Raw genomic sequence first — 16,907 nt, forward strand, 5'->3', positions numbered from 1 at the left:
GCCTCATGCCTAGCCAGCACTTGTGCCCCTGCCTTATGCCTAGCCAGCACTTGTGCCCCTGCATTATGCCTAGCCTTCACTTGTGCCCCTGCCTTATGCCTAGCCAGCACTTGTGCCCCTGCCTTATGCCTAGCCAGCACTTGTGCCCCTGCCTTATGCCTAGCCTGCACTTGTGCCCCTGCCTTATGCCTAGCCAGCACTTGTGCCCCTGCCTTATGCCTAGCCAGCACTTGTGCCCCTGCCTTTTGCCTAGCCAGCACTTGTGCCCCTGCGTTATGCCTAGCCAGCACTTGTGCCCCTGCCTTATGCCTAGCCTGCACTTGTGCCCCTGCCTTATGCCTAGCCTGCACTTGTGCCCCTGCCTTATGCCTAGCCAGCACTTGTGCCCCTGCCTTATGCCTAGCCAGCACTTGTGCCCCTGCATTATGCCTAGCCAGCACTTGTGCTCCTGCCTTATGCCTAGCCAGCACTTGTGCCCCTGCCTTATGCCTAGCCAGCACTTGTGCCCCTGCCTTATGCCTAGCCAGCACTTTTGAGCCCCTTGCATTATTGTTTTTTTGTCTTTAGCTTCATGTTGGTTATGCACACAGGGCAGGCTTTACGCTCTTCGCTCGTCCCGTCTGAATGCACATGCACGACCGTAATTGGGGACGAAGGCATTACCAATTTACGGAGGACAGACAAGATGTGCCTGGTCGCTTGGAGCATGGGGGTTATGGAGTGGCTCCGCACTGTACAACAAAGTACAGAGTAGAGGGGTGAAAGCTAGCTCTTCACCCCTAAGGGTGCCTATCCCTTTATGCAAAGAGTGCAAAGAGTTAGCCATATGCCTTATGTGTAGCCATCACTTGTGCCCCTGCCTTATGCCAGGCCAGCACTTGTGCCCCTGCCTTATGCCTAGCCAGCACTTGTGCCCCTGCCTTATGCCTAGCCAGCACTTGTGCCCCTGCCTTATGCCTAGCCAGCACTTGTGCCCCTGCCTTATGCCTAGCCAGCACTTGTGCCCCTGCCTTATGCCTAGCCAGCACTTGTGCCCCTGCCTTGTGTCTAGCCAGCACTTGTGCCCCTGCCTTGTGCCTAGCCAGCACTTGTGCCCCTGCCTTGTGCCTAGCCAGCACTTGTGCCCCTGCCTTGTGCCTAGCCAGCACTTGTGCCCCTGCCTTGTGCCTAGCCAGCACTTGTGCCCCTGCCTTGTGCCTAGCCAGCACTTGTGCCCCTGCCTTGTGCCTAGCCAGCACTTGTGCCCCTGCCTTGTGCCTAGCCAGCACTTGTGCCCCTGCCTTGTGCCTAGCCAGCACTTGTGCCCCTGCCTTGTGCCTAGCCAGCACTTGTGCCCCTGCCTTGTGCCTAGCCAGCACTTGTGCCCCTGCCTTGTGCCTAGCCAGCACTTGTGCCCCTGCCTTGTGCCTAGCCAGCACTTGTGCCCCTGCCTTGTGCCTAGCCAGCACTTGTGCCCCTGCCTTGTGCCTAGCCAGCACTTGTGCCCCTGCCTTGTGCCTAGCCAGCACTTGTGCCCCTGCCTTGTGCCTAGCCAGCACTTGTGCCCCGCCAGCACTTGTGCCCCTGCCTTGTGCCTAGCCAGCACTTGTGCCCCTGCCTTGTGCCTAGCCAGCACTTGTGCCCCTGCCTTGTGCCTAGCCAGCACTTGTGCCCCTGCCTTGTGCCTAGCCAGCACTTGTGCCCCTGCCTTGTGCCTAGCCAGCACTTGTGCCCCTGCCTGGTGCCTAGCCAGCACTTGTGCCCCTGCCTGGTGCCTAGCCAGCACTTGTGCCCCTGCCTTATGCCTAGCCAGCACTTGTGCCCCTGCCTTATGCCTAGCCAGCACTTGTGCCCCTGCCTTATGCCTAGCCAGCACTTGTGCCCCTGCCTTATGCCTAGCCAGCACTTGTGCCCCTGCCTTATGCCTAGCCAGCACTTGTGCCCCTGCCTTATGCCTAGCCAGCACTTGTGCCCCTGGCTTATGCCTAGCCAGCACTTGTGCCCCTGCCTTATGCCTAGCCAGCACTTGTGCCCCTGCCTTATGCCTAGCCAGCACTTGTGCCCCTGCCTTATGCCTAGCCAGCACTTGTGCCCCTGCCTTATGCCTAGCCAGCACTTGTGCCCCTGCCTTATGCCTAGCCAGCACTTGTGCCCCTGCCTTATGCCTAGCCAGCACTTGTGCCCCTGCCTTATGCCTAGCCAGCACTTGTGCCCCTGCCTTATGCTTAGCCAGCACGTGTGCCCCTGCCTTATGCCTAGCCAGCACTTCTAGCCAGCACTTGTGCCCCTGCGTTATGCCTAGCCAGCACTTGTGCCCCTGCCTTATGCCTAGCCTGCACTTGTGCCCCTGCCTTATGCCTAGCCTGCACTTGTGCCCCTGCCTTATACCTAGCCTGCACTTGTGCCCCTGCCTTATGCCTAGCCTGCACTTGTTCCCCTGCCTTATGCCTAGCCAGCACTTGTGCCCCTGCCTTATGCCTAGCCAGCACTTGTGCCCCTGCGTTATGCCTAGCCAGCACTTCTAGCCAGCACTTGTGCCCCTGCCTTATGCCTAGCCAGCACTTCTAGCCAGCACTTGTGCCCCTGCCTTATGCCTAGCCAGCACTTGTGCCCCTGCCTTATGCCTAGCCAGCACTTGTGCCCCTGCCTTATGCCTAGCCAGCACTTGTACCCCTGCCTTATGCCTAGCCAGCACTTGTGCCCCTGCCTTATGCCTAGCCAGCACTTGTGCCCCTGCCTTATGCCTAGCCAGCACTTGTGCCCCTGCCTTATGCCTAGCCAGCACTTGTGCCCCTGCCTTATGCCTAGCCAGCACTTGTGCCCCTGCCTTATGCCTAGCCAGCACGTGTGCCCCTGCCTTATGCCTAGCCAGCACGTGTGCCCCTGCCTTATGCCTAGCCAGCACCTGTGCCCCTGCCTTATGCCTAGCAAGCACGTGTGCCCCTGCCTTATGCCTAGCCAGCACGTGTGCCCCTGCCTTATGCCTAGCCAGCACGTGTGCCCCTGCCTTATGCCTAGCCAGCACGTGTGCCCCTGCCTTATGCCTAGCCAGAACGTGTGCCCCTGCCTTATGCCTAGCCAGCACGTGTGCCCCTGCCTTATGCCTAGCCAGCACGTGTGCCCCTGCCTTATGCCTAGCCAGCACGTGTGCCCCTGCCTTATGCCTAGCCAGCACGTGTGCCCCTGCCTTATGTCTAGCCAGCACGTGTGCCCCTGCCTTATGCCTAGCCAGCACTTCTAGCCAGCACTTGTGCCCCTGCGTTATGCCTAGCCAGCACTTGTGCCCCTGCCTTATGCCTAGCCTGCACTTGTGCCCCTGCCTTATGCCTAGCCTGCACTTGTGCCCCTGCCTTATACCTAGCCTGCACTTGTGCCCCTGCCTTATGCCTAGCCTGCACTTGTTCCCCTGCCTTATGCCTAGCCAGCACTTGTGCCCCTGCCTTATGCCTAGCCAGCACTTGTGCCCCTGCGTTATGCCTAGCCAGCACTTCTAGCCAGCACTTGTGCCACTGCGTTATGCCTAGCCAGCACTTCTAGCCAGCACTTGTGCCCCTGCCTTATGCCTAGCCAGCACTTCTAGCCAGCACTTGTGCCCCTGCCTTATGCCTAGCCAGCACTTGTGCCCCTGCCTTATGCCTAGCCAGCACTTGTGCCCCTGCCTTATGCCTAGCCAGCACTTGTGCCCCTGCCTTATGCCTAGCCAGCACTTGTGCCCCTGCCTTATGCCTAGCCAGCACTTGTGCCCCTGCCTTATGCCTAGCCAGCACTTGTGCCCCTGCCTTATGCCTAGCCAGCACTTGTGCCCCTGCCTTATGCCTAGCCAGCACTTGTGCCCCTGCCTTATGCCTAGCCAGCACTTGTGCCCCTGCCTTATGCCTAGCCAGCACTTGTGCCCCTGCCTTATGCCTATCCAGCACTTGTGCCCCTGCCTTATGCCTAGCCAGCACTTGTGCCCCTGCCTTATGCCTAGCCTGCACTTGTGCCCCTGCCTTATGCCTAGGCAGCACTTGTGCCCCTGCCTTATGCCTAGCCTGCACTTGTGCCCCTGCCTTATGACTAGCCTGCACTTGTGCCCCTGCCTTATGCCTAGCCTGCACTTGTGCCCCTGCCTTATGCCTAGCCTGCACTTGTGCCCCTGCCTTATGCCTAGCCTGCACTTGTGCCCCTGCCTTATGCCTAGCCTGCACTTGTGCCCCTGCCTTATGCCTAGCCTGCACATGTGCCCCTGCCTTATGCCTAGCCTGCACTTGTGCCCCTGCCTTATGCCTAGCCTGCACGTGTGCCCCTGCCTTATGCCTAGCCAGCACTTGTGCCCCTGCCTTATGCCTAGCCAGCACTTGTGCCCCTGCCTTATGCCTAGCCAGCACTTGTGCCCCTGCCTTATGCCTAGCCAGCACTTGTGCCCCTGCCTTATGCCTAGCCAGCACTTGTGCCCCTGCCTTATGCCTAGCCAGCACTTGTGCCCCTGCCTTATGCCTAGCCAGCACTTGTGCCCCTGCCTTATGCCTAGCCAGCACTTGTGCCCCTGCCTTATGCCTAGCCAGCACTTGTGCCCCTGCCTTATGCCTAGCCAGCACTTGTGCCCCTGCCTTATGCCTAGCCTGCACTTGTGCCCCTGCCTTATGCCTAGCCTGCACTTGTGCCCCTGCCTTATGCCTAGCCTGCACTTGTGCCCCTGCCTTATGCCTAGCCTGCACTTGTGCCCCTGCCTTGTGCCTAGCCTGCACTTGTGCCCCTGCCTTGTGCCTAGCCTGCTCTTGTGCCCCTGCCTTGTGCCTAGCCTGCACTTGTGCCCCTGCCTTGTGCCTAGCCTGCACTTGTGCCCCTGCCTTGTGCCTAGCCTGCACTTGTGCCCCTGCCTTGTGCCTAGCCTGCACTTGTGCCCCTGCCTTGTGCCTAGCCAGCACTTGTGCCCCTGCCTTGTGCCTAGCCAGCACTTGTGCCCCTGCCTTGTGCCTAGCCAGCACTTGTGCCCCTGCCTTGTGCCTAGCCAGCACTTGTGCCCCTGCCTTGTGCCTAGCCAGCACTTGTGCCCCTGCCTTGTGCCTAGCCAGCACTTGTGCCCCTGCCTTGTGCCTAGCCAGCACTTGTGCCCCTGCCTTGTGCCTAGCCAGCACTTGTGCCCCTGCCTTGTGCCTAGCCAGCACTTGTGCCCCTGCCTTGTGCCTAGCCAGCACTTGTGCCCCTGCCTTGTGCCTAGCCAGCACTTGTGCCCCTGCCTTGTGCCTAGCCAGCACTTGTGCCCCTGCCTTGTGCCTAGCCAGCACTTGTGCCCCTGCCTTGTGCCTAGCCAGCACTTGTGCCCCTGCCTTGTGCCTAGCCAGCACTTGTGCCCCTGCCTTGTGCCTAGCCAGCACTTGTGCCCCTGCCTTGTGCCTAGCCAGCACTTGTGCCCCTGCCTTGTGCCTAGCCAGCACTTGTGCCCCTGCCTTGTGCCTAGCCAGCACTTGTGCCCCTGCCTTGTGCCTAGCCAGCACTTGTGCCCCTGCCTTGTGCCTAGCCAGCACTTGTGCCCCTGCCTTGTGCCTAGCCAGCACTTGTGCCCCTGCCTTGTGCCTAGCCAGCACTTGTGCCCCTGCCTTGTGCCTAGCCAGCACTTGTGCCCCTGCCTTGTGCCTAGCCAGCACTTGTGCCCCTGCCTTGTGCCTAGCCAGCACTTGTGCCCCTGCCTTGTGCCTAGCCAGCACTTGTGCCCCTGCCTTGTGCCTAGCCAGCACTTGTGCCCCTGCCTTGTGCCTAGCCAGCACTTGTGCCCCTGCCTTGTGCCTAGCCAGCACTTGTGCCCCTGCCTTGTGCCTAGCCAGCACTTGTGCCCCTGCCTTGTGCCTAGCCAGCACTTGTGCCCCTGCCTTGTGCCTAGCCAGCACTTGTGCCCCTGCCTTGTGCCTAGCCAGCACTTGTGCCCCTGCCTTGTGCCTAGCCAGCACTTGTGCCCCTGCCTTGTGCCTAGCCAGCACTTGTGCCCCTGCCTTGTGCCTAGCCAGCACTTGTGCCCCTGCCTTGTGCCTAGCCAGCACTTGTGCCCCTGCCTTGTGCCTAGCCAGCACTTGTGCCCCTGCCTTGTGCCTAGCCAGCACTTGTGCCCCTGCCTTGTGCCTAGCCAGCACTTGTGCCCCTGCCTTGTGCCTAGCCAGCACTTGTGCCCCTGCCTTGTGCCTAGCCAGCACTTGTGCCCCTGCCTTGTGCCTAGCCAGCACTTGTGCCCCTGCCTTGTGCCTAGCCAGCACTTGTGCCCCTGCCTTGTGCCTAGCCAGCACTTGTGCCCCTGCCTTGTGCCTAGCCAGCACTTGTGCCCCTGCCTTGTGCCTAGCCAGCACTTGTGCCCCTGCCTTGTGCCTAGCCAGCACTTGTGCCCCTGCCTTGTGCCTAGCCAGCACTTGTGCCCCTGCCTTGTGCCTAGCCAGCACTTGTGCCCCTGCCTTGTGCCTAGCCAGCACTTGTGCCCCTGCCTTGTGCCTAGCCAGCACTTGTGCCCCTGCCTTGTGCCTAGCCAGCACTTGTGCCCCTGCCTTGTGCCTAGCCAGCACTTGTGCCCCTGCCTTGTGCCTAGCCAGCACTTGTGCCCCTGCCTTGTGCCTAGCCAGCACTTGTGCCCCTGCCTTGTGCCTAGCCAGCACTTGTGCCCCTGCCTTGTGCCTAGCCAGCACTTGTGCCCCTGCCTTGTGCCTAGCCAGCACTTGTGCCCCTGCCTTGTGCCTAGCCAGCACTTGTGCCCCTGCCTTGTGCCTAGCCAGCACTTGTGCCCCTGCCTTGTGCCTAGCCAGCACTTGTGCCCCTGCCTTGTGCCTAGCCAGCACTTGTGCCCCTGCCTTGTGCCTAGCCAGCACTTGTGCCCCTGCCTTGTGCCTAGCCAGCACTTGTGCCCCTGCCTTGTGCCTAGCCAGCACTTGTGCCCCTGCCTTGTGCCTAGCCAGCACTTGTGCCCCTGCCTTGTGCCTAGCCAGCACTTGTGCCCCTGCCTTGTGCCTAGCCAGCACTTGTGCCCCTGCCTTGTGCCTAGCCAGCACTTGTGCCCCTGCCTTGTGCCTAGCCAGCACTTGTGCCCCTGCCTTGTGCCTAGCCAGCACTTGTGCCCCTGCCTTGTGCCTAGCCAGCACTTGTGCCCCTGCCTTGTGCCTAGCCAGCACTTGTGCCCCTGCCTTGTGCCTAGCCAGCACTTGTGCCCCTGCCTTATGCCTAGCCAGCACTTGTGCCCCTGCCTTAAGCCTAGCCAGCACTTGTGCCCCTGCCTTATGCCTAGCCTGCACTTGTGCCCCTGCCTTATGCCTAGCCTGCACTTGTGCCCCTGCCTTATGCCTAGCCTGCACTTGTGCCCCTGCCTTATGCCTAGCCTGCACTTGTGCCCCTGCCTTATGCCTAGCCTGCACTTGTGCCCCTGCCTTATGCCTAGCCTGCACTTGTGCCCCTGCCTTATGCCTAGCCTGCACTTGTGCCCCTGCCTTATGCCTAGCCAGCACTTGTGCCCCTGCCTTATGCCTAGCCAGCACTTGTGCCCCTGCCTTATGCCTAGCCTGCACTTGTGCCCCTGCCTTATGCCTAGCCAGCACTTGTGCCCCTGCCTTATGCCTAGCCAGCACTTGTGCCCCTGCCTTATGCCTAGCCAGCACTTGTGCCCCTGCCTTATGCCTAGCCAGCACTTGTGCCCCTGCCTTATGCCTAGCCAGCACTTGTGCCCCTGCCTTATGCCTAGCCAGCACTTGTGCCCCTGCCTTATGCCTAGCCAGCACTTTTGAGCCCCTTGCATTATTGTTTTTTTGTCTTTAGCTTCATGTTGGTTATGCACACAGGGCAGGCTTTACGCTCTTCGCTCTTGTCCCGTCTGAATGCACATGCACGACTGTAATTGGGGACGAAGGCATTACCCATTGACGGAGGACAGACAAGATGTGCCTGGTCGCTTGGAGCATGGGGGTTATGGAGTGGCTCCGCACTGTACAACAAAGTACAGAGTAGAGGGGTGAAAGCTAGCTCTTCACCCCTAAGGGTGCCTATCCCTTTATGCAAAGAGTGCAAAGAGTTAGCCGTATGCCTTATGTGTAGCCAGCACTTGTGCCCCTGCCTTATGCCTAGCCAGCACTTGTGCCCCTGCCTTATGCCTAGCCAGCACTTGTGCCCCTGCCTTATGCCTAGCCAGCACTTGTGCCCCTGCCTTATGCCTAGCCAGCACTTGTGCCCCTGCCTTATGCCTAGCCAGCACTTGTGCCCCTGCCTTATGCCTAGCCAGCACTTGTGCCCCTGCCTTAAGCCTAGCCAGCACTTGTGCCCCTGCCTTATGCCTAGCCTGCACTTGTGCCCCTGCCTTATGCCTAGCCTGCACTTGTGCCCCTGCCTTATGCCTAGCCAGCACGTGTGCCCCTGCCTTATGTCTAGCCAGCACTTGTGCCCCTGCCTTATGCCTAGCCAGCACTTGTGCCCCTGCCTTATGCCTAGCCAGCACTTGTGCCCCTGCCTTATGCCTAGCCAGCACGTGTGCCCCTGCCTTATTTCTAGCCAGCACGTGTGCCCCTGCCTTATGCCTAGCCAGCACGTGTGCCCCTGCCTTATGCCTAGCCAGCACTTCTAGCCAGCACTTGTGCCCCTGCGTTATGCCTAGCCAGCACTTGTGCCCCTGCCTTATGCCCAGCCTGCACTTGTGCCCCTGCCTTATGCCTAGCCTGCACTTGTGCCCCTGCCTTATGCCTAGCCAGCACGTGTGCCCCTGCCTTATGCCTAGCCAGCACTTGTGCCCCTGCCTTATGCCTAGCCAGCACTTGTGCCCCTGCCTTATGCCTAGCCAGCACTTGTGCCCCTGCCTTATGCCTAGCCAACACGTGTGCCCCTGCCTTATGCCTAGCCAGCACGTGTGCCCCTGCCTTATGCATAGCCAGCACGTGTGCCCCTGCCTTATGTCTAGCCAGCACGTGTGCCCCTGCCTTATGCCTAGCCAGCACTTCTAGCCAGCACTTGTGCCCCTGCGTTATGCCTAGCCAGCACTTGTGCCCCTGCCTTATGCCTAGCCTGCACTTGTGCCCCTGCCTTATGCCTAGCCTGCACTTGTGCCCCTGCCTTATACCTAGCCTGCACTTGTGCCCCTGCCTTATGCCTAGCCTGCACTTGTGCCCCTGCCTTATGCCTAGCCTGCACTTGTTCCCCTGCCTTATGCCTAGCCAGCACTTGTGCCCCTGCCTTATGCCTAGCCAGCACTTGTGCCCCTGCGTTATGCCTAGCCAGCACTTCTAGCCAGCACTTGTGCCCCTGCATTATGCCTAGCCAGCACTTCTAGCCAGCACTTGTGCCCCTGCCTTATGCCTAGCCAGCACTTCTAGCCAGCACTTGTGCCCCTGCCTTATGCCTAGCCAGCACTTGTGCCCCTGCCTTATGCCTAGCCAGCACTTGTGCCCCTGCCTTATGCCTAGCCAGCACTTGTGCCCCTGCCTTATGCCTAGCTAGCACTTGTGCCCCTGCCTTATGCCTAGCCAGCACTTGTGCCCCTGCCTTATGCCTAGCCAGCACTTGTGCCCCTGCCTTATGCCTAGCCAGCACTTGTGCCCCTGCCTTATGCCTAGCCAGCACTTGTGCCCCTGCTTTATGCCTATCCAGCACTTGTGCCCCTGCCTTATGCCTATCCAGCACTTGTGCCCCTGCCTTATGCCTATCCAGCACTTGTGCCCCTGCCTTATGCCTAGCCAGCACTTGTGCCCCTGCCTTATGCCTAGCCTGCACTTGTGCCCCTGCCTTATGCCTAGCCTGCACTTGTGCCCCTGCCTTATGCCTAGCCTGCACTTGTGCCCCTGCCTTATGCCTAGCCTGCACTTGTTCCCCTGCCTTATGCCTAGCCAGCACTTGTGCCCCTGCCTTATGCCTAGCCAGCACTTGTGCCCCTGCGTTATGCCTAGCCAGCACTTCTAGCCAGCACTTGTGCCCCTGCATTATGCCTAGCCAGCACTTCTAGCCAGCACTTGTGCCCCTGCCTTATGCCTAGCCAGCACTTCTAGCCAGCACTTGTGCCCCTGCCTTATGCCTAGCCAGCACTTGTGCCCCTGCCTTATGCCTAGCCAGCACTTGTGCCCCTGCCTTATGCCTAGCCAGCACTTGTGCCCCTGCCTTATGCCTAGCTAGCACTTGTGCCCCTGCCTTATGCCTAGCCAGCACTTGTGCCCCTGCCTTATGCCTAGCCAGCACTTGTGCCCCTGCCTTATGCCTAGCCAGCACTTGTGCCCCTGCCTTATGCCTAGCCAGCACTTGTGCCCCTGCTTTATGCCTATCCAGCACTTGTGCCCCTGCCTTATGCCTATCCAGCACTTGTGCCCCTGCCTTATGCCTATCCAGCACTTGTGCCCCTGCCTTATGCCTAGCCAGCACTTGTGCCCCTGCCTTATGCCTAGCCTGCACTTGTGCCCCTGCCTTATGCCTAGCCTGCACTTGTGCCCCTGCCTTATGCCTAGCCTGCACTTGTGCCCCTGCCTTATGCCTAGCCTGCACTTGTGCCCCTGCCTTATGCCTAGCCTGCACTTTTGCCCCTGCCTTATGCCTAGCCTGCACTTTTGCCCCTGCCTTATGCCTAGCCTGCACTTGTGCCCCTGCCTTATGCCTAGCCTGCACTTGTGCCCCTGCCTTATGCCTAGCCTGCACTTGTGCCCCTGCCTTATGCCTAGCCTGCACTTGTGCCCCTGCCTTATGCCTAGCCTGCACTTGTGCCCCTGCCTTATGCCTAGCCTGCACTTGTGCCCCTGCCTTATGCCTAGCCTGCACATGTGCCCCTGCCTTATGCCTAGCCTGCACTTGTGCCCCTGCCTTATGCCTAGCCTGCACTTGTGCCCCTGCCTTATGCCTAGCCTGCACTTGTGCCCCTGCCTTATGCCTAGCCAGCACTTGTGCCCCTGCCTTATGCCTAGCCAGCACTTGTGCCCCTGCCTTGTGCCTAGCCAGCACTTGTGCCCCTGCCTTGTGCCTAGCCAGCACTTGTGCCCCTGCCTTGTGCCTAGCCAGCACTTGTGCCCCTGCCTTGTGCCTAGCCAGCACTTGTGCCCCTGCCTTGTGCCTAGCCAGCACTTGTGCCCCTGCCTTGTGCCTAGCCAGCACTTGTGCCTAGCCAGCACTTGTGCCCCTGCCTTGTGCCTAGCCAGCACTTGTGCCTAGCCAGCACTTGTGCCCCTGCCTTGTGCCTAGCCAGCACTTGTGCCCCTGCCTTGTGCCTAGCCAGCACTTGTGCCCCTGCCTTGTGCCTAGCCAGCACTTGTGCCCCTGCCTTGTGCCTAGCCAGCACTTGTGCCCCTGCCTTGTGCCTAGCCAGCACTTGTGCCCCTGCCTTGTGCCTAGCCAGCACTTGTGCCCCTGCCTTGTGCCTAGCCAGCACTTGTGCCCCTGCCTTGTGCCTAGCCAGCACTTGTGCCCCTGCCTTGTGCCTAGCCAGCACTTGTGCCCCTGCCTTGTGCCTAGCCAGCACTTGTGCCCCTGCCTTGTGCCTAGCCAGCACTTGTGCCCCTGCCTTGTGCCTAGCCAGCACTTGTGCCCCTGCCTTGTGCCTAGCCAGCACTTGTGCCCCTGCCTTGTGCCTAGCCAGCACTTGTGCCCCTGCCTTGTGCCTAGCCAGCACTTGTGCCCCTGCCTTGTGCCTAGCCAGCACTTGTGCCCCTGCCTTGTGCCTAGCCAGCACTTGTGCCCCTGCCTTGTGCCTAGCCAGCACTTGTGCCCCTGCCTTGTGCCTAGCCAGCACTTGTGCCCCTGCCTTGTGCCTAGCCAGCACTTGTGCCCCTGCCTTGTGCCTAGCCAGCACTTGTGCCCCTGCCTTGTGCCTAGCCAGCACTTGTGCCCCTGCCTTGTGCCTAGCCAGCACTTGTGCCCCTGCCTTGTGCCTAGCCAGCACTTGTGCCCCTGCCTTGTGCCTAGCCAGCACTTGTGCCCCTGCCTTGTGCCTAGCCAGCACTTGTGCCCCTGCCTTGTGCCTAGCCAGCACTTGTGCCCCTGCCTTGTGCCTAGCCAGCACTTGTGCCCCTGCCTTGTGCCTAGCCAGCACTTGTGCCCCTGCCTTGTGCCTAGCCAGCACTTGTGCCCCTGCCTTGTGCCTAGCCAGCACTTGTGCCCCTGCCTTGTGCCTAGCCAGCACTTGTGCCCCTGCCTTGTGCCTAGCCAGCACTTGTGCCCCTGCCTTATGCCTAGCCAGCACTTGTGCCCCTGCCTTATGCCTAGCCAGCACTTGTGCCCCTGCCTTATGCCTAGCCAGCACTTGTGCCCCTGCCTTAAGCCTAGCCAGCACTTGTGCCCCTGCCTTATGCCTAGCCTGCACTTGTGCCCCTGCCTTATGCCTAGCCTGCACTTGTGCCCCTGCCTTATGCCTAGCCTGCACTTGTGCCCCTGCCTTATGCCTAGCCTGCACTTGTGCCCCTGCCTTATGCCTAGCCTGCACTTGTGCCCCTGCCTTATGCCTAGCCTGCACTTGTGCCCCTGCCTTATGCCTAGCCTGCACTTGTGCCCCTGCCTTATGCCTAGCCAGCACTTGTGCCCCTGCCTTATGCCTAGCCTGCACTTGTGCCCCTGCCTTATGCCTAGCCAGCACTTGTGCCCCTGCCTTATGCCTAGCCAGCACTTGTGCCCCTGCCTTATGCCTAGCCAGCACTTGTGCCCCTGCCTTATGCCTAGCCAGCACTTGTGCCCCTGCCTTATGCCTAGCCAGCAGTTGTGCCCCTGCCTTATGCCTAGCCAGCACTTGTGCCCCTGCCTTATGCCTAGCCAGCACTTGTGCCCCTGCCTTATGCCTGGCCAGCACTTGTGCCCCTGCCTTATGCCTGGCCAGGATTTGTGCCCCTGCCTTATGCCTAGCCAGCACTTGTGCCCCTGCCTTATGCCTAGTCAGCACTTGTGCCCCTGCCTTATGCCTAGCCAGCACTTGTGCCCCTGCCTTATGCCTAGCCAGCACTTGTGCCCCTGCCTTATGCCTAGCCAGCACTTGTGCCCCTGCCTTATGCCTAGCCAGCACTTGTGCCCCTGCCTTATGCCTGGCCAGCACTTGTGCCCCTGCCTTATGCCTGGCCAGGATTTGTGCCCCTGCCTTATGCCTGGCCAGCACTTGTGCCCCTGCCTTATGCCTGGCCAGCACTTGTGCCCCTGCCTTATGCCTAGCCAGCACTTGTGCCCCTGCCTTATGCCTAGTCAGCACTTGTGCCCCTGCCTTATGCCTAGCCAGCACTTGTGCCCCTGCCTTATGCCTAGCCAGCACTTGTGCCCCTGCCTTATGCCTAGCCAGCACTTGTGCCCCTGCCTTATGCCTAGCCAGCACTTGTGCCCCTGCCTTATGCCTAGCCAGCACTTGTGCCCCTGCCTTATGCCTAGCCAGCACTTGTTCCCCTGCCTTATGCCTAGCCAGCACTTGTGCCCCTGCCTTATGCCTAGCCAGCACTTGTGCCCCTGCCTTATGCCTAGCCAGCACTTGTGCCCCTGCCTTATGCCTAGCCTGCACTAGTGCCCCTGCCTTATGCCTAGCCAGCACTTGTGCCCCTGCCTTATGCCTAGCCAGCACTTTTGAGCCCCTGCCTTATGCCTAGCCAGCACTTTTGAGCCCCTTGTATTATTGTTTTTTTGTCTTTAGCTTCATGTTGGTTATGCACACAGGGCAGGCTTTACGCTCTTCGCTCTTGTCCCGTCTGAATGCACATGCACGACTGTAATTGGGGACGAAGGCATTACCCATTTACGGAGGACAGACAAGATGTGCCTGGTCGCTTGGAGCATGGGGGTTATGGAGTGGCTCCGCACTGTACAACAAAGTACAGAGTTGAGGGGTGAAAGCTAGCTCTTCACCCCTAAGGGTGCCTATCCCTTTATGCAAAGAGTGCAAAGAGTTAGCCGTATGCCTTATGTGTAGCCAGCACTTTTGCCCCTGCCTTATGCCTAGCCAGCACTTGTGCCCCTGCCTTATGCCTAGCCAGCACTTGTGCCCCTTCCTTATGCCTAGCCAGCACTTGTTCCCCTGCCTTATGCCTAGCCAGCACTTGTTCCCCTGCCTTATGCCTAGCCAGCACTTGTGCCCCTGCCTTATGCCTAGCCAGCACTTGTGCCCCTGCCTTATGCCTAGCCAGCACTTGTGCCCCTGCCTTATGCCTAGCCAGCACTTGTGCCCCTGCCTTTTGCCTAGCCAGCACTTGTGCCCCTGCCTTATGCCTAGCCAGCACTTGTGCCCCTGACTTATGCCTAGCCAGCACTTGTGCCCCTGCCTTATGCCTAGCCAGCACTTGTGCCCCTGCCTTATGCCTAGCCAGCACTTGTGCCCCTGCCTTATGCCTAGCCAGCACTTGTGCCCCTGCCTTATGCCTGGCCAGCACTTGTGCCCCTGCCTTATGCCTGGCCAGCACTTGTGCCCCTGCCTTATGCCTAGCCAGCACTTGTGCCCCTGCCTTATGCCTAGCCAGCACTTGTGCCCCTGCCTTATGCCTAGCCAGCACTTGTGCCCCTGCCTTATGCCAAGCCAGCACTTGTGCCCCTGCCTTATGCCTAGCCAGCACTTTGAGCCCCTTGCATTATTGTTTTTTTGTCCTTAGCTTCATGTTGGTTATGCACACAGGGCAGGCTTTACGCTCTTCGCTCTTGTCCCGTCTGAATGCACATGCACGACTGTAATTGGGGACGAAGGCATTACCCATTTACGGAGGACAGACAAGATGTGCCTGGTCGCTTGGAGCATGGGGGTTATGGAGTGGCTCCGCACTGTACAACAAAGTACAGAGTAGAGGGGTGAAAGCTAGCTCTTCACCACTAAGGGTGCCTATCCCTTTATGCAAAGAGTGCAAAGAGTTAGCCGTATGCCTTATGTGTAGCCAGCACTTGTGCCCCTGCCTAATGCCTAGCCAGCACTTGTGCCCCTGCCTTATGCCTAGCCAGCACTTGTGCCCCTGCCTTATGCCTAGCCAGCACTTGTGCCCCTGCCTTATGCCTAGCCAGCACTTGTGCCCCTGCCTTATGCCTAGCCAGCACTTGTGCCCCTGCCTTATGCCTAGCCAGCACTTGTGCCCCTGCCTTATGCCTAGCCAGCACTTGTGCCCCTGCCTTATGCCTAGCCAGCACTTGTGCCCCTGCCTTATGCCTAGCCAGCACTTGTGCCCCTGCCTTATGCCTAGCCAGCACTTGTGCCCCTGCCTTATGCCTAGCCAGCACTTGTGCCCCTGCCTTATGCCTAGCCTGCACTTGTGCCCCTGCCTTATGCCTAGCCAGCACTTGTGCCCCTGCCTTATGCCTAGCCTGCACTTGTGCCCCTGCCTTATGCCTAGCCTGCACTTGTGCCCCTGCCTTATGCCTAGCCTGCACTTGTGCCCCTGCCTTATGCCTAGCCTGCACTTGTGCCCCTGCCTTATGCCTAGCCTGCACTTGTGCCCCTGCCTTATGCCTAGCCTGCACTTGTGCCCCTGCCATATGCCTAGCCAGCACTTGTGCCCCTGCCTTATGCCTAGCCAGCACTTGTGCCCCTGCCTTATGCCTAGCCAGCACTTGTGCCCCTGCCTTATGCCTAGCCAGCACTTGTGCCCCTGCCTTATGCCTAGCCAGCACTTGTGCCCCTGCCTTATGCCTAGCCAGCACTTGTGCCCCTGCCTTATGCCTAGCCAGCACTTGTGCCCCTGCCTTATGCCTAGCCAGCACTTGTGCCCCTGCCTTATGCCTAGCCAGCACTTGTGCCTCTGCCTTATGCCTAGCCAGCACTTGTGCCTCTGCCTTATGCCTAGCCAGCACTTGTGCCCAGGCCTTAAGCCTAGCCTGCACTTGTGCCCAGGCCTTAAGACTAGCTGGCACTTGTGCCCATGCCTTAAGCCTAGCCAGCACTTGTGCCCCCTGCCTTGATCCTAGCCAGCACTGCACTTGTGCCCAGGCCTTAAGCCTAGCCCGCACTTGTGCCCAGGCCTTAATACTAGCCCGCACTTGTGCCCCGGCCTTAAGCCTAGCCCGCACTTGTGCCCCGGCCTTAAACCTAGCCCGCACTTGTGCCCCGGCTTTAAGCCTAGCCCGCACTTGTGCCCCGGCCTTAAGCCTAGCCCACACTTGTGCCCCGGCCTTAAGCTTAGCCCGCACTTGTGCCCCGGCCTTAAGCCTAGCCCGCACTTGTGAAATGGCCTTAAGCCTAGCCCGCACTTGTGCCCCGTCCTTAAGCCTAGCCCGCACTTGTGCCCAGGTCTTAAGCCTAGCCCGAACTTGTGCCCCGGCCTTAAGCCTAGCCCGCACTTGTGCCCCGGCCTTAAGCCTAGCCCGCACTTGTGCCCAGGCCTTAAGCCTAGCCCGCACTTGTGCCCAGGCCTTAAGCCTAGCCCGCACTTGTGCCCACGCCTTAAGCTTAGCCCGCACTTGTGCCCAGGCCTTAAGCCTAGCCCGCACTTGTGCCCAGGCCTTAAGCCTAGCCCGCACTTGTGACCAGGCCTTAAGCCTAGCCCGCACTTGTGACCAGGCCTTAAGCCTAGCCCGCACTTTTGAGCCCCTTGAATGCTTGTTTGTTTGTTTTTGTCTTCAGCTTCATGTTGGTTATGCACATAGGGCCAGCTTTACGCTCTTCGCTCTTGTCCCGTCTGAATGCAAATGCACGACTGTAATTGGGGAAGAAGGCATTACCCATTTACGGAGGACAGACAAGAAGTGCCTGGTCGCTTGGAGCATGGGGTTATGGAGAGGCTACGCACTGTACAACAAAGGATCTAGTCCTAAATGTCCAAGTACAGAGTAGAGGGGTGAAAGCTAGCTCTTCACCCCTATGGGTGCCTAACCCTTTATGCAAAGAGTGCAAAGAGTTAGCTGTATGCCTTAAGCCTAGCCCGCACTTGTGCCCCGTCCTTAAGCCTGGCCCGCACTCGTGCCCCGGCCTTAAGCCTGGCCCGCACTCGTGCCTCGGCCTTAAGCCTGGCCCGCACTCGTGCCCCGGCCTTAAGCCTGGCCCGCACTCGTGCCCCGGCCTTAAGCCTGGCACGCACTCGTGCCCC

Source organism: Ranitomeya imitator, chromosome 4 (assembly GCF_032444005.1).
Source record: "Ranitomeya imitator isolate aRanImi1 chromosome 4, aRanImi1.pri, whole genome shotgun sequence".
In the NCBI taxonomy this organism is placed as follows: domain Eukaryota; kingdom Metazoa; phylum Chordata; class Amphibia; order Anura; family Dendrobatidae; genus Ranitomeya; species Ranitomeya imitator.